The sequence below is a fragment of the Phaethon aethereus genome (assembly GCF_964289735.1).
Source record: "Phaethon aethereus genome assembly, chromosome: 1".
Taxonomy (NCBI): domain Eukaryota; kingdom Metazoa; phylum Chordata; class Aves; order Phaethontiformes; family Phaethontidae; genus Phaethon; species Phaethon aethereus.
Genome location: NC_138575.1, coordinates 175,822,627 through 175,836,368, shown reverse-complemented (window position 1 = coordinate 175,836,368; position 13,742 = coordinate 175,822,627). Strand labels below are relative to the sequence as shown.

The 13,742-nt window shown below is 43.7% G+C and overlaps 1 protein-coding gene across 1 annotated transcript in view; it reads right to left on the bottom strand.

Moving 5' to 3' along the window:
- KLF12 (KLF transcription factor 12) overlaps positions 1–13,742 on the bottom strand; it is a 253,406-nt gene that overhangs the window by 239,209 nt on the left and 455 nt on the right.

Here is a 13,742-nt window from a genome sequence, read left to right as displayed (position 1 = left end):
TGTGTGTAAACAACGTATTTCACTTTCCTTTTAAAACACAGATAAGTAAACACCCATTTGGACTTCTCTCAAGAGCACAAGGCGATACTCCTTTGTCAGAGACTCTTCATCATGCCTGGATGTATTTCTAGCGCTCTTTGTCTGGTTCACTTTCCTCTCGGGAAGCTTGAAGCATTAATAAAACCTTTCCTCTGGCCACCACTTTGCAGTTTTCTGACTTGCTGCACAGGGCTACACTGCACAATGGTCCTTGTTCCCAGCCCTGATCCTTCTCACAGGATCTGCACTGGTTACGTCAACTTGGAAAAAGAAAGTGACACGGCCAACAAGGTTCCTTTTCCCCTCTTTGAGAAAGCAGAAGGGAATTAGATTTCCAATTGTACTATTTTTTGATAACTCTGCATCCTGCTCATTGTGGGGAGAGTTGGTCTACATGATCTTCAAAGGTGCCTTCCAACCCAAACTATTCTATGATCATTTTGCCTGGCTCCAGGAGAAATACAAGAAGAAATAGAGTTATCGCACTGAACAAAACTATACAATGAAACAGCTGTAAAAAAAAATAAACTAAATCTTGCTTTGGTTTTTAGTTGCTATTTCAAGAAGTTAGGGAGAAGGCAAAGAAAAACAAGGAGAAAGGCCCATCTTTTGCTTGGCTTCCTTATAAAATATGGTTACCCATAATCACAGTTTTAAAGTCAGAATATGTAGAAATTAAGCTTTATTTACATAGTTATATCTCCTTAAGAAGACTGAGGAAGTAGAGCAGTATATACGTAAGCATAGAAGAAACTCTCCCACACGGATGAAGTAATCACAGGGAAGAGCTCCAGTTTGTTCGAGTACCAGTAGGACTTCAATGATAAGATCGCTGCAAAGGAGCACAACTTCCTCAAGTTGAGCAGAGCTCAGCAAATCACCTGATACTCTTACTCACTCTTAAAATACATTATTAAGTTTGAAATGATCCTAGAAAAACACAGGAATTAAAAAACAAAGTGAGCAAGAGACAGAAAGATTTGAGAAGCGCAGCACAAGGTAAGCACACCAAACACTGAGCCTGGGCAATTCTGCTCAGCTGGTATCTCTAACCAACGAGCATCCTATTTCGTACTTTAGTTGCAATACACTGAATAGATATGTCTGAAAAGGCACCTGAGAAATGAGGTGTCAGTGTCATCAGCTGAGAGTAAGTGAAATATTTGAAAAAGTTATTTTCATAGGCAGCTTCACAAAATGAGAACAGATGGCTACTCCTATCTTTGGACAATGTTTAATAGTCCTAGAAGAAGCAGGCTAACCAACAGTGCTCCAAAACCTGCCTGGTAAAGAAATGGCTTTTTTTCTGTAACGGTATTCTAAGGTCTAACGAAAAATTTTGACTCATTATTCAACAAAATTACATTTGAAATTATGAAACCGATTTACATTCCTTTTTTCATCAAAGCACATCAAAGCAGTACTCATTTGCTGTTGAAGTTTCAAAGAAACTACTAACCTGATAAAAATCATAGATTAAACAAAACTGGAATGTAGTAAACTAATCAGTAAGCAGATGCCTAATAGAATATCTTCTTTCTCACAGCTTATTCAACCACCACAGACCAAAAACTATCTCATTCAGAAGTTGAAAAATCTACCATGAGCAGAAGAAAATAGGTAAATATGGTTTTCTCTTCCAGTTTTTTAATATAAACAATAAGCTGAAGCGTGATACCTACTAGTTCTAAAACTCTCAAAGATATTTTAAACAGAAACTATGAGCTTCTCTTAATAACCATGCATTTTTTTCCCTTTATTTAATATAGAAGTTCATTTTAAACACAAATACTTTTAAATAAGATTTTTAAAGTAACCTGGCACATTAAAAATAAATCAAAATATTAATAAAATAATTTCAACAATGTTTCCTACAGTTTAAGCTCCAATTTCTATCTAAATACAGCTGACAAAGTCAATAGTAAAATTAAATCATCTAGTAAATAAGAAACACAGCATCAGTCATATTGTAATATTAAATATGCAAAAATTAAAACTCTATAAATGAACATTAACTCCACAAACTTAAATACGTAAGTATGCATACAATGCATTCTCTCGGCTAAAAATTTGAGTATACTCTGCATAGACTATTTTGTCTGCTGTGTATCACCACGCTAAACGCCACTTAGCGAGAAGATGTCACTGGGAACAGAAAATCACCAACTGCAGAAACCAAACAAGGTTTAAACTGATTGTTTAAATCAGGTTTTCCTGCCCGCTACTTTAAAGTCAAAATGATTTAAATCAATTCACCCTCTTCAACAGCCACAAATTAAAACACTGTTCAATTATGCAAACTCTGAAAATGAAGACAGAGAAGGAATTGACAGGAGACTGGCTGACCACTCACTTAAGAGACAGAGGTACAACAAGGTTAAGTGGCTGCAAGACAAATATATGGATAAATTCAGGGTACAAATAATGGACAGAGATTAATTATAACCACTGGAACAGCCTACTTGTCATATTTGTATGACAGTTGATTCCTCATCGCATGAAGTTTTCTACATTACAGCCGTGTATTCACAAAACGTTCCAGCTCCAAGAGACCATGCGTGCTTCATGCAGGCCAAGGTGATACTCTATCAAGGGCATTATTTAAATTGAATTAGATGACGATAATGGTCTTCTCTGATCTTCAAATCAATGAATCTACAATTTGATCCTATGTTAAGATCTCGTATTTCTTCTCACTCACTAAGTCTTGCCCCCCATTAAGTATAACTTCATTTTACTTTACAATACGTGCTTTTTGCTATCTGCTTAAATGCAACATGTCCACCACCAACTAAAGGCTCTGAACAGAACCAGCCATCATCTGAAACCATCCTTCGGGATGGCACTGAACTCAAAATGCAGCTTCACTCTTCTGTTAAGACCTCAAACACACACTTTTCAAAGACTTTTCACTAAGGCATTGCAGACTTCAGCTGTATTTTACACGCTCCTCTATGAGGGGTACCTAACCTATTCTTTAGCCTAGAACACAGGGAATTAAATCCCCTTCTCAGCATGGGATTTCACGTTTAGGCAGAAGATTGCTGTACAGAGAGCTAGGAAAGCCTGCATCAGGCACCAAGAGCAAGGATAATAGTTCTAAAGCAAAACAGCCTAGAAATACTCCTAAACCACTGAACTCAGAGCCCAGTTTCAAACTGGAAGCCTCCTAATAGATGTACAGCACTAGACAGGTCTCCAAAAACAGGTGTCTCATATTACAAACTGGGAGAACGAATGGAATTGTGGTACTTGTGGCTAAATTCGAACTTGCTCATCCAAGCAGAAATCCTTAAAAGTCTTTGCAACTTAGATGTCGGTTAAACGCGGCTTCGTGGCTTCGCTTCTTCTATGGCACTTGCAGCGCCGTCAAGATGCTTTTAGGACACAATTCCCGTACTTGACACGGTTGCTAATCCTCAAGCTTCATAAAAGCTGCAGTCTAGTTGTTCAACTTTTAAACTGAAAACACTATAATGTCTGACGAACGCTGACTGGAATTACTGTTTTAGATCATATCAAATGATTGCCGTAGCATGTGTCTCACTTCTGCTCCCTCCTATAAAAATTACTTTTACAGATTCTCTGATATAGATAAAAATTTTCAGGTTTGCTGAATTAGTTTTAACATTGTATAACACAAGGAGAATATTTCCACTGACTATTTTTGTATTTCTAATAATTAACTGATATGAAAAGAAGACTTTTCATGCTACTTATGATATCACAGTAATATCCAAGGAGCCAGCCTGGATGCAGGACTGACCCCGGCTCGCTCTAAGTCTGCTGAAAGACACTCCAGCACCCATGGCCAAACTCAGGGGAACATCCTCACCTCATCTGCCCCACTCTCTGGCCTGGCAGAAGCCGCCACGGAAAGCCATGCTCTCAGGAAGGCAGCCCTTGCTCAGAGGGTTTGCCACTGAGGCGCTGAACAACTGAGAAAATATCCCTTATGCAGAGCAAGTAGCAATTTTAAGCATATATAGATAGATAAAGAGAGATATATATGCTATAAATAGCATGGAGGGACACTGGCTTCTTCAGTCGGCTAGGTTGAAAGCACAACAGTACAAGTAGAAACGTTTTTTAAGAAAAAGCAGGGATGGGGAGAGGGGAGGGAAGAGTAATTAAAGTTGCTACACTTTTCATGAAATGAAGGCAGCTTGAAAATAATCCAGGACCCAGAAAATGTGGCTGGAAATAACAATTAAAGAAGCTTTTTAATGACAAGATCCTGTTCCATTCAGGTCATCAGCAGAAGGGTTACAGAAGAGGAAGGGGATATCAGAGAACAGCAATGAGGGGCAGGGCAGCCCTGCTGGCAAGAGGCAGAAGGCAGCGCAATAGCTAAATGCACAGGGATGAGAACCGATGGATGGGAACGTGCAACATTGACCGTACAGAGAGCACTGAGGGGGCTGTCGGAGGAGCTTGCCAAGCCACTCTCCATCATTTATCAGCAGTCCTGGTTAACAGGGGAGGTCCCAGAAGACTGGAGGCTTGCCAATGTGATGCCCATCTACGAGAAAGGCCGGAAGGAGGATCCTGGGAACTACAGGCCTGTCAGCCTGACCTCTGTACCGGGGCAGATTATGGAGTGGTTCATCTTGAGGGTATTCACAGGGCATGTGAAGGACAACCAAGGGATCAGGCCCAGTCAGCATGGGTTCATGAAAGGCAGGTCCTGCTTGACCAACCTTATTTCCTTCTACGACCAGGTGACACACCTAGTGGATGAGGGAAAGGCTGGGGATGTCTGGAGCACAAGTCTTATGAGGAGCGGCTGAGGAAACTGGGCTTGTTCAGTCTGGAGAAGAGGAGGCTGAGGGGAGACCTTATCGCTCTCTACAACTACCTGAAAGGGGGTTATGGCGAGGTGGGTGTTGGTCTCTTCTCCCAAGTAACTAGCAATAGGACGAGAGGAAATGGCCTCAAGTTGCGCCAGGGGAGGTTTAGATTGGATATTAGGAAAAATTTCTTCACTGAGAGAGTGGCTAAGCATTGGAACAGGCTGCCCAGGGAGGTGATGGAGTCACCATCACTGGAAGCGTTCAAAAAAACGTATGGACATGGTGCTTCAGGACATGGTTTAGTGGGCATGGTGGTGTTGAGTTAACGGTTGGACTTGATGGTCTTGAAGGTCTTTTCCAACCTTAATGGTTCTGTGATTCTGTGACTGCAGTCAGAATTCATCACAAGAAGAAACTTTCTCCTTTTACTTTAATTCTGTTGTTTTTTTTTTTTAAGGCAAGGAAGAAGATGGGTCAATGAAAGCCACATATACATGGAATGTCAATAACATTTGGGAAGGATCTGAAGGTGCAAGTATTTTTTATTTCTGCTGATGGACCTCGGGCTATGCCCACAGGATTTGGGTACCAAACCGCTAAGGTCCCAGTGCTGTGCCTACTGTAAGAACCCACAGCCTCGCTGGGGGTGCCAGCTCTCATTACACATGGGCTAGGTTAAACACCAAATAACAAAAGCCACAAGAAAAGTCCACATAAACTGCTATTCCTTCCTCACCACCAGCAAATACTGTAGGGCCAGAAATACTTCTCCCAGGATTTCAGCAGAGCAGGTCTCCTCTCGCCTATCTTTAAACAAGTACAGCGCACACGCCTCTATGTGCGAGCTAAACATCCAAGAATTCCCTTACTGCCAGCCAGCGGAGAGGTTTTCTGACAGGCTTTTGACCATGAGAGTGATTCTGGTGTCATGATTTCAACATATACCTCTGAAACGAGAATGAGCTAGGCTCCTCTTTTTGGGAATGTATTTTACTCCAGCTATCCACCAGAACTGACTTAGGCAAGCATCTGGGATAGCCGTGCATAGGCTCAAGCCTCCCATCCCTGCCTAGCCCACATGCTTCTTTTGCATCGCAATGAAAAAGAAATACTGTCTTCCTAAATCCAGCAACATGCGAAACCTAGAGCACATCTCCAGCAAGCACAAAATAAATCCATCTTGGATACTAGCTGAGATGCCAGGAAGAAAAAGTGTACTAAATCTCATGATATTTTTCAATTTGTGCTATGTTTATATTCAATTGTTTGATGTGACTATTGTAAACTTTATCCCAATAGAGTCACAACCAAAAATTACAAATCTATCACCTCTCAAAACAGAAGGTTTATCATTATTGATATATACACTCTAGACGAATGTCAAAGACATTTTAGAAAATGTTGATTTAGCTGAATATAGATGTGGAAAGTAAAAGTGAAAATGGCAATGCTTTCTGAAATAGCAACCTCCAAATCTGCCTGCTAACTAGACTGAGTTCGCATGCTCTCCCTTTTAAAAGGGGAAAAATAACCCACTTTGCTCTTCTTTTTTTCCGTTCAAAATTTTGTAGGGCACTGTCTATACAAAAGACTTCCTTGGTTAGATGGAACTAGTGAAAAATTTTGAGTTGCTTTGTAACTGCTATCAATTTATAGAAACTGGAAAGGAATGGTTTCCCCCAGCTTTTTTTTTTTGAGAAATCTTTTCATTTCCCCACTTAACCCAAATTTTCTTGCAACTGAACAATTCTCTAAAAAAGAAACTGGAAGAGTTCCACCTACTGCCCAACACTTAAAAAGATTTTAAAGTGTCATCAATCACAGCTCTTTACATGCTGTTCTAGAGCACTGCCAACCCATACTTGAAGACTAACTCAAAACTGTTTTATGCCAGCACTGCACACTCAAAAACAGATAAAAAAAAATTTCTATATTATTCTGATTTTAAGTCAAGTCCTGTTCAGATTCATGTCAGATGTTACTACATAATACTCACAGCCGTTTTCTTTTTTTTTTTTTCCTAGGAAGAACTGGCAACTGATACCATTAATCCTAAGTATCTCAGTAGCTACCTATGATGACACCATGTTATCACATCTGATGTAAAAGGTGTCCTTCATTTTTAGCAGACCACCTGAAAATGCTGATCCCATAGAAAAAAAGCAGTAACATCCATGGTAAATGACAACAGTCACAGTTATTCTTTGAAATTCATGTTACAAATTTCCAATATTACATTATTCCATTTAACAAACTTCAATTATTTCAGCTGAAATTCTCAGTGACTGCTTCTGCAAAGTTTGATGTGAACGTTTTTGAGAACACACCAGTCACTTCAACAATTTTGGTAGTGGGAAAAGAAGCTAAAATATCATTCAGAATATTCTGTTTGGGAAGATTCTTCTTCAGGGAACCACAGCAAGAGACAGAAACTGCTGGCGTTAGATAGTTGCCTTTACAGAATCACAGAATCACTAGGTTGGAAAGGACCTTCAAGATCATCAAGTCCAACCATTAGTCCAGCGCCACCATGTTGCCTAAACTATGTCCTGAAGCGCCACATCCACACGTTTTTTGAACACTTCCAGAGATGGCGACTCCATCACCTCCCTGGGCAGCCTGTTCCAATGCCTGACCACTCTCTCAGTGAAGAAGTTTTTCCTAATATCCAATCTAAACCTCCCCTGGCGCAACTTGAGGCCATTTCCTCTTGTCCTATCACTAGTTACTTGGGAGAAGAGAGCAACACCCTCGTCGCCACAACCCCCTTTCAGGTAGTTGTAGAGAGCGATAAGGTTTCCTCTCAGCCTCCTCTTCTTCAGACTAAACAACCCCAGGAAGTGATGAAGGCCTTTATCCATGTCAACGCCAGTCCGTCGAGGCTCGAACAAAATATCCGAGAACTTCAGTTCGTCCACGCTCAGGAAGGCTTCCAGAGCTCGCTGGTAGCATCTCCAACTCCGCTAACAGACCTGAACTTATTTCCAGCCAGCCTGAGCCCTCTGCACATCACCTGCACCGACCCGGCCAGCCAGCATCGCTGCTGTCAGGGTCCCAGAAGGCTCCAGACAAGAGATGCAACACCACCACTGGCAAAGCCCATCTTGGCCAAGGCAGAGAAAAAGCAACTATTTAGGCAGCCAGCAGGAGGATCAGCGTTAGCATGCATAGCCTTGTGCTCCTCGCAGCTCTGACCACTGTACAATGCCCCACGCTAATTAGGAATTAGGGTCACTGCTTACCATCTTACAGAGAGGGTAATGAAGTGGTTGTCTGAGGTGACATCTGACAAAACCAAGACCAGAACTCAGGTCTCCCAACAGGATACATCATCTGATTAATTATCCTCTTTGTGGCGCTGATGTCCAAGGTCATGCATTTGGTAGTTCTATGTTTGAACGAGGAGAACACGCTCGCCCCACAGCCAGGAGCAAAGCTCAGGATTTTTGAGTCCCATCATCACTCTGCTATGTAGCAAACACCCTGCCAGCCATTAGCAAAGAGAGTGCTTCGTTCCTGTCCTGGAGGCTGGTTCACAGAGAGGACAAAAGCTTGCTACTGCTAACCAGACATTCCTTAACTCAAGTGGTGCTGGTCTGCGCTGCAATTCCAACGCCTGTCAACGCCAGCACTACCAGCGACCTACAAAAGGATGAACAACATTGCACATGAGGGCATTTGTTTCAAGAAATAAAAAAAATAATAATAAAAAAAAAATCTATGAACAAATAAATAAACCAGATTAAAAGAAAAAAAACAAAAAAAAACCCAGACATTGCTAGGACTGCATTCAGAGGGTAGGAAATACCAGTGTGCAATGGTCTTGGCAAACTTTATTCAATGTCAGTGAGCATTTACTTTTTAATAGCCTTTAGTCAAGGGATCTCCCTTGACCCTAAGACACACAATTTTAGCTTTTGCATCCCTATGATTTTACTGAACTTGAAAAAACTAAAACAAAAAAAAAAAGGGAGGAATAATCAGCAAGCCAACACCTAGACAAGTCCTGCCCTTGTACCTGCAGCTGAAGGGGCTCCTCTGACACAGAAGCTGATGTGCACACGTGTGGAGTGCATGAAGAAACATCGCGAGTATGAAGCACGGAGTCCCTGAATATATTTCACATGACTTCATATATTCACTCCCAAGTTTTGCCATATATTTCAGTTGAGAAACACTGGGATGGCTCATGCCACCATCCCTTCCCAAAAATGCGGGAAGTGACAGAAATAGGACCAAGGCACACCATCATTTAAAGTCGCCTTCTGCAAATCAAAACACATCATTCTGCAGTAGACATAAATGCAAGATATTTGCATATTATCATTTGATTTTGGTTTAGATCAGAATCTAGATCATGCTTTCTGACTAATACCACGAGGTTTTACACTGAACACAAGCCCAGCGTTACATACAATGTAGATATACAGACTTTTTGGCAAAGCCATGTTCATTTTTCCTCTTCCTTCTGTCTCTCAGTATTATTTTAAGAATTCTCCACTGACAAAAAGTAAATAAAACTAATTAAAGAATACTCTACCATTTTTCTATTATAGTTATTACTCGGGAGCAAACATGAGAGCACAGACTCGGAACAAACTTCAAACCTACCAGTCACACCAAACTTTGCAGAAGCATGAGAAAGTTCACAGATTTTAGGGCACCAAGTCTAAGCAGACCTTCTGCACAGAAAAGAGCTTCCAAATGCAAACACAGCACCACTAGCACAGTTTAGTGCTGGTTTTTGGGTTTGGTTTGTTGGAGTTTGTTTATTTATTTTTTTAAATGTTTATAAACCAAAAGAGACCGCACAACTATCGCTCAGGTTGGTCTGATTTTAACCACTTTTGCAACAGTAAAAACAGAAGTAATACATGTATTAGGCCCAGTCAATGCTCCAGTCAAGTTTGTCAACATAGCTCTATGCCTAGCTATAAATGAAAACAATCATTTTGACACTGAATCCTCAAATATAGCTCTTGTTGCTCTGGGATTTTTTTTTTTTTCTTCATTTAGTACCGACTTAAAAAAAAAAACAAACCATCATTCAGTTGAAGCAAGAGACTGTCTAAAGTTCAGTTGCAGAACATGGGGTAAGGTTACAGGCAGCTTTTTCCACTGCCGAACAATGTTGAAAGTATCCTTAGTACTACAGTGCAAAAGCACTTCTCTTTTCCAGCGTAAGCATGCATTTAATTTAAAGAATTAATTTCTTTTTCCACTGCATAGGAAGTATAGTCATTTCATGCTTTCACATTTGCACTTCCAAGACTCAAAATTTGTCTTACCGAACACAGCACACCTTGCACAAAAGGAAAGGAAAAGCCACAACCCGACTGCTCAATACTTTTCTTTACATCTCACTTTGAAACAGCACGCTCATTATATGCTTTCCTCTTAGCTGGGGAAAGTGAGCATGCTTGTGTTTGCAGCTCCTCCTCTTTCAAAGACGCACAGCTGCAGCTGTAGTAAACAACCACTAGTCAGGAGCTGAGAAGGTCAAAGTCTCGGTGCTGCATCCATTTCAGCTTTTCTAAAAAATGACATTTCCATTTCAAGAAATTAATTTTTTTTTGTTTCATTTTGTAGTTACGTCAAGGAAAGGCAAACCACAATCCTCCCCCAACAAAATAAATCAAGATACAATACTTCAAAAGCCACAGGCAAAACACTTGGGTAAAAATAAGTATTTCCCCAGCTCTATTAATATACAAACACCTCGTATTGTTACTTGAGTGGAACAAAGACTTGGCCAAAACCAACCTTGTACTGACGAGACCTGTTATGCAATGCAAATGACACCTACCGAAGGAAGGAGCAAGGAGGTTGGCCATCCTAAAAAATGGCGCCAGCGGCCGTGCAAGGCTCATGGAGGCAAGCCAGCAGCCCGAAGCACGGCGGCTACAGCACTACAGTCATGGGAAGGCTAGAGTAAGCAGACATCATCCACCCGGTGATGAGAAGAGGCACACACCTTCCCTTTATTTCATGAACCACCCAAAATCTAAACAACGGGACACCCTTCGAGCACCGAATGACGCAGACCTCCTGCAAGCCCGCGCTGCGGCAGGGAGCTCCCCCAGCACCCGGGAGAGGCAGGGCCCATTTTCCTCAAAAGCACGGTCGTACTTCTATTTGGTTACGGCAGGTGCTGTCACCCACCACCTTGGGCTGGGTGAGGCGGAAGGTGGTCGCTACCGCGGGGCTTCGCAGCCCAAACCCTTCGCTGACCCCACTCTTCCGTCTCCTGGGGGAGGAAGAGCTGGTGTCAGCCCCGCCGCATTTCGGCCTCCCCTCGCCCGAGGTAAAACTCCGCTCGCCCACGCACAGGTCCGGCTCATCCCGACAGAAACAGCTGGCAGAGGACTCCACCACTAGCCTGTCCTGGAATCTTAAAGTTTATTTTTAAAAGTTGTTAACACGCAGTCTTCATGGGCTCTCGGGGGCCTTTCCAGCAAAGTTTTTTCCGCAGGAAGGCCTGGATATATTACCACTAAGTATTGGGGGGGGGGGGAGATAATTAAAAACACCTCATTTCCCATCCCCCCTTCTTTACATGTCTGATACTGCCTCACTATCAGGAGGAGAAACCAAACAGCATCTCCCACATCCTAAACGCCTTCCCAGCCCCTCCAGCACATGTGCAATCACTCATGAAATGCCCCATGGCACATCTCCTCCTCAGAAAGCCTCCTTTTTCTGCAGCCCTCTTAAAATGCTATTGACTACTCCATGAACTGGGGGGGGGAATAAGGGGGGGGGGGGAAGAGGGAGAGGGAAGCCCAGGCCACCTTGTAAAGCTGCAAGTATCTTAATGAGAAGGTTTGCCTAAAGAAAGGTGCTCCCCAGCCTGCTCTCCTCCCCATTCCAGGTACCAGACACAGGAAAAGAAGCGGGGGGGGAATAAAAGGGAAAAAAAGGAGGAAAATACCACCACGGTTGCTCCGGATGCAGGGGGGGTGAGCGGGTGTGGGGTGCTGGCCCGGGGAGGGGCCAAGAGGGGTGCGCTTGGGTGCTGCGCCCCGGCCGCCGAGTCGGTGATGTCATACCACCAGGCTCCAGCCCGGGCACCCGCCGGCAGCGCTGACCGACCGGCTGCCAAAGCCTCAGGCAGCATGGGGAGAGGGGGAGGAAAAAAAACCAAAAACAACAACCCACACACAACAAACCACCAAACACCACATTAAAAAAAAAAAAAAACGGCATGCAACGTTTCCTTCGCCACGCATGGTCGGTTTGTGACGATCGGTGACAGGCCGGCTTGCAGACGGCGGTGTTTCAAGTTGATTACGTCCCATTAGAAAGATATTCTCCCCCCCCACCCCCTGCATGAACAATATTTTAAATGAATAAATAAATAAATACGCGCACTCGGTTTATGCAGCCTTACGTCATTAATAAAATGCTCCTATCGCCCCATCTGTGACCTATTCATCACAGTTACTAATCCCACGCTAAGACCACTTTGCCGTTCCTGTACATTTCAGAGTTGTAGACCAACCAGAAAGCAGAAAATGGAGCCCATATGCCAGCGCTATATAAAGCAGCCTCGCAAAGTTGCCGCGCATATCTACCTGCCGTGGCGAGACAAAAAGGGAAAAATCAAGAAAAAAAAATAATAAAGGGGGGAAGAATGCCATTTATTTCACGATGGATAATTAAAAAAAATAATCTTGTTTACTTACTTATTCAGGGGGAAGGGGACTGCCAAAAGCTAGCAGGATTTTACAAGCTCGATATAAACCCCGACGCAAGTGAACTTCTCTTCGGTGCCTCCTACCAAACCGCTCGTACCTGCTCCCTAACCGCGTAAAATGGCTATTTTTCCATGCCAGCTCCTCCGCGGAGCGAACGCCACGCCAAAAATCCAGGAAAAAAACCCAAACCCCGCTGGTCTGGAGCAGAGCATCATATCCCTGCAAACCATGGCGGGGGGGGGGGGGGGGGGGGGGGGAGAGAAATATAAAATAACCCATCTGGTTGCTCCTATCTGCCTCCCCCTCGAAATCCCGTTAGGGGCGGTGCGGGATTTGGGGGGGGCGGGCAGGCGGACAGGAGCCCAAATTTCATCCCAAAGCATTTACCCAGGCGAAGCAGGAGCGGAAAAGCTTCCAGTGGGGCTTCACCGGGCAACACCGATGCCATGGGGCAACCATCTCCCGGCAGCCGCTCCGGGCACACGCTTTTTAACGAAAATACCGGCGGTCTGCTCCCCAAGCCACGCCAGCCGACTTCTGGAGAGAGCAAGTATTTATTTTACAGCACATAATTATTTTTGTAGAACGTAATATAGCGTTACAGTCCGATTTTGGGGAGTTCTCCCTCTCCCTACAGCGTTACACTCAGATTTCCCCCCCCCCCATATAGCGTTACACTCTTGTTCTTTAATATTTGTCTTTTTTTTTTATATATTTAATTTTATTTTTTTTTCCCCCGCTGCCCCCAAAAGACACAGGGGCACCGCGGCCGCCGGGGCGGGGGGGGGTAGCCGGCCAGCACAAAGGGCTGGGCGCTCCCAACTCGCTCCTTCGCTTATCGCTTTTTATTTTTTTCCTCCCTCTTTTTTTCACCGCCCCCCACCTCCACCCCCGCCCCCCCCCCAAAAGCCTCAGCGAGAAAGTTGAGGGAAAAGTTCGAGCCGACGGCGGGGGCGGCCCCGCCGGGGCACCGGGAGGGATGGAGGGAGGGAGAGGAGGGATGGAGGAAGGGATGAAGGGATGGAGGGCGGGAGGGCACCGCCGTTAACCCCCGGCTCGCCCCGGCGGCGCTGAGGGAAGGGGGGGGGCACCCTGCCCCCGCTGTTTTGTTTTTTTTTTATTAAACTTCAGTATAGATTTTTTTTTCCCCTAAAAGAAAGCTGATTGGGACAGCAGCAGCAAAGCATACAGACGTTAGCCGTTTATCCCGGTA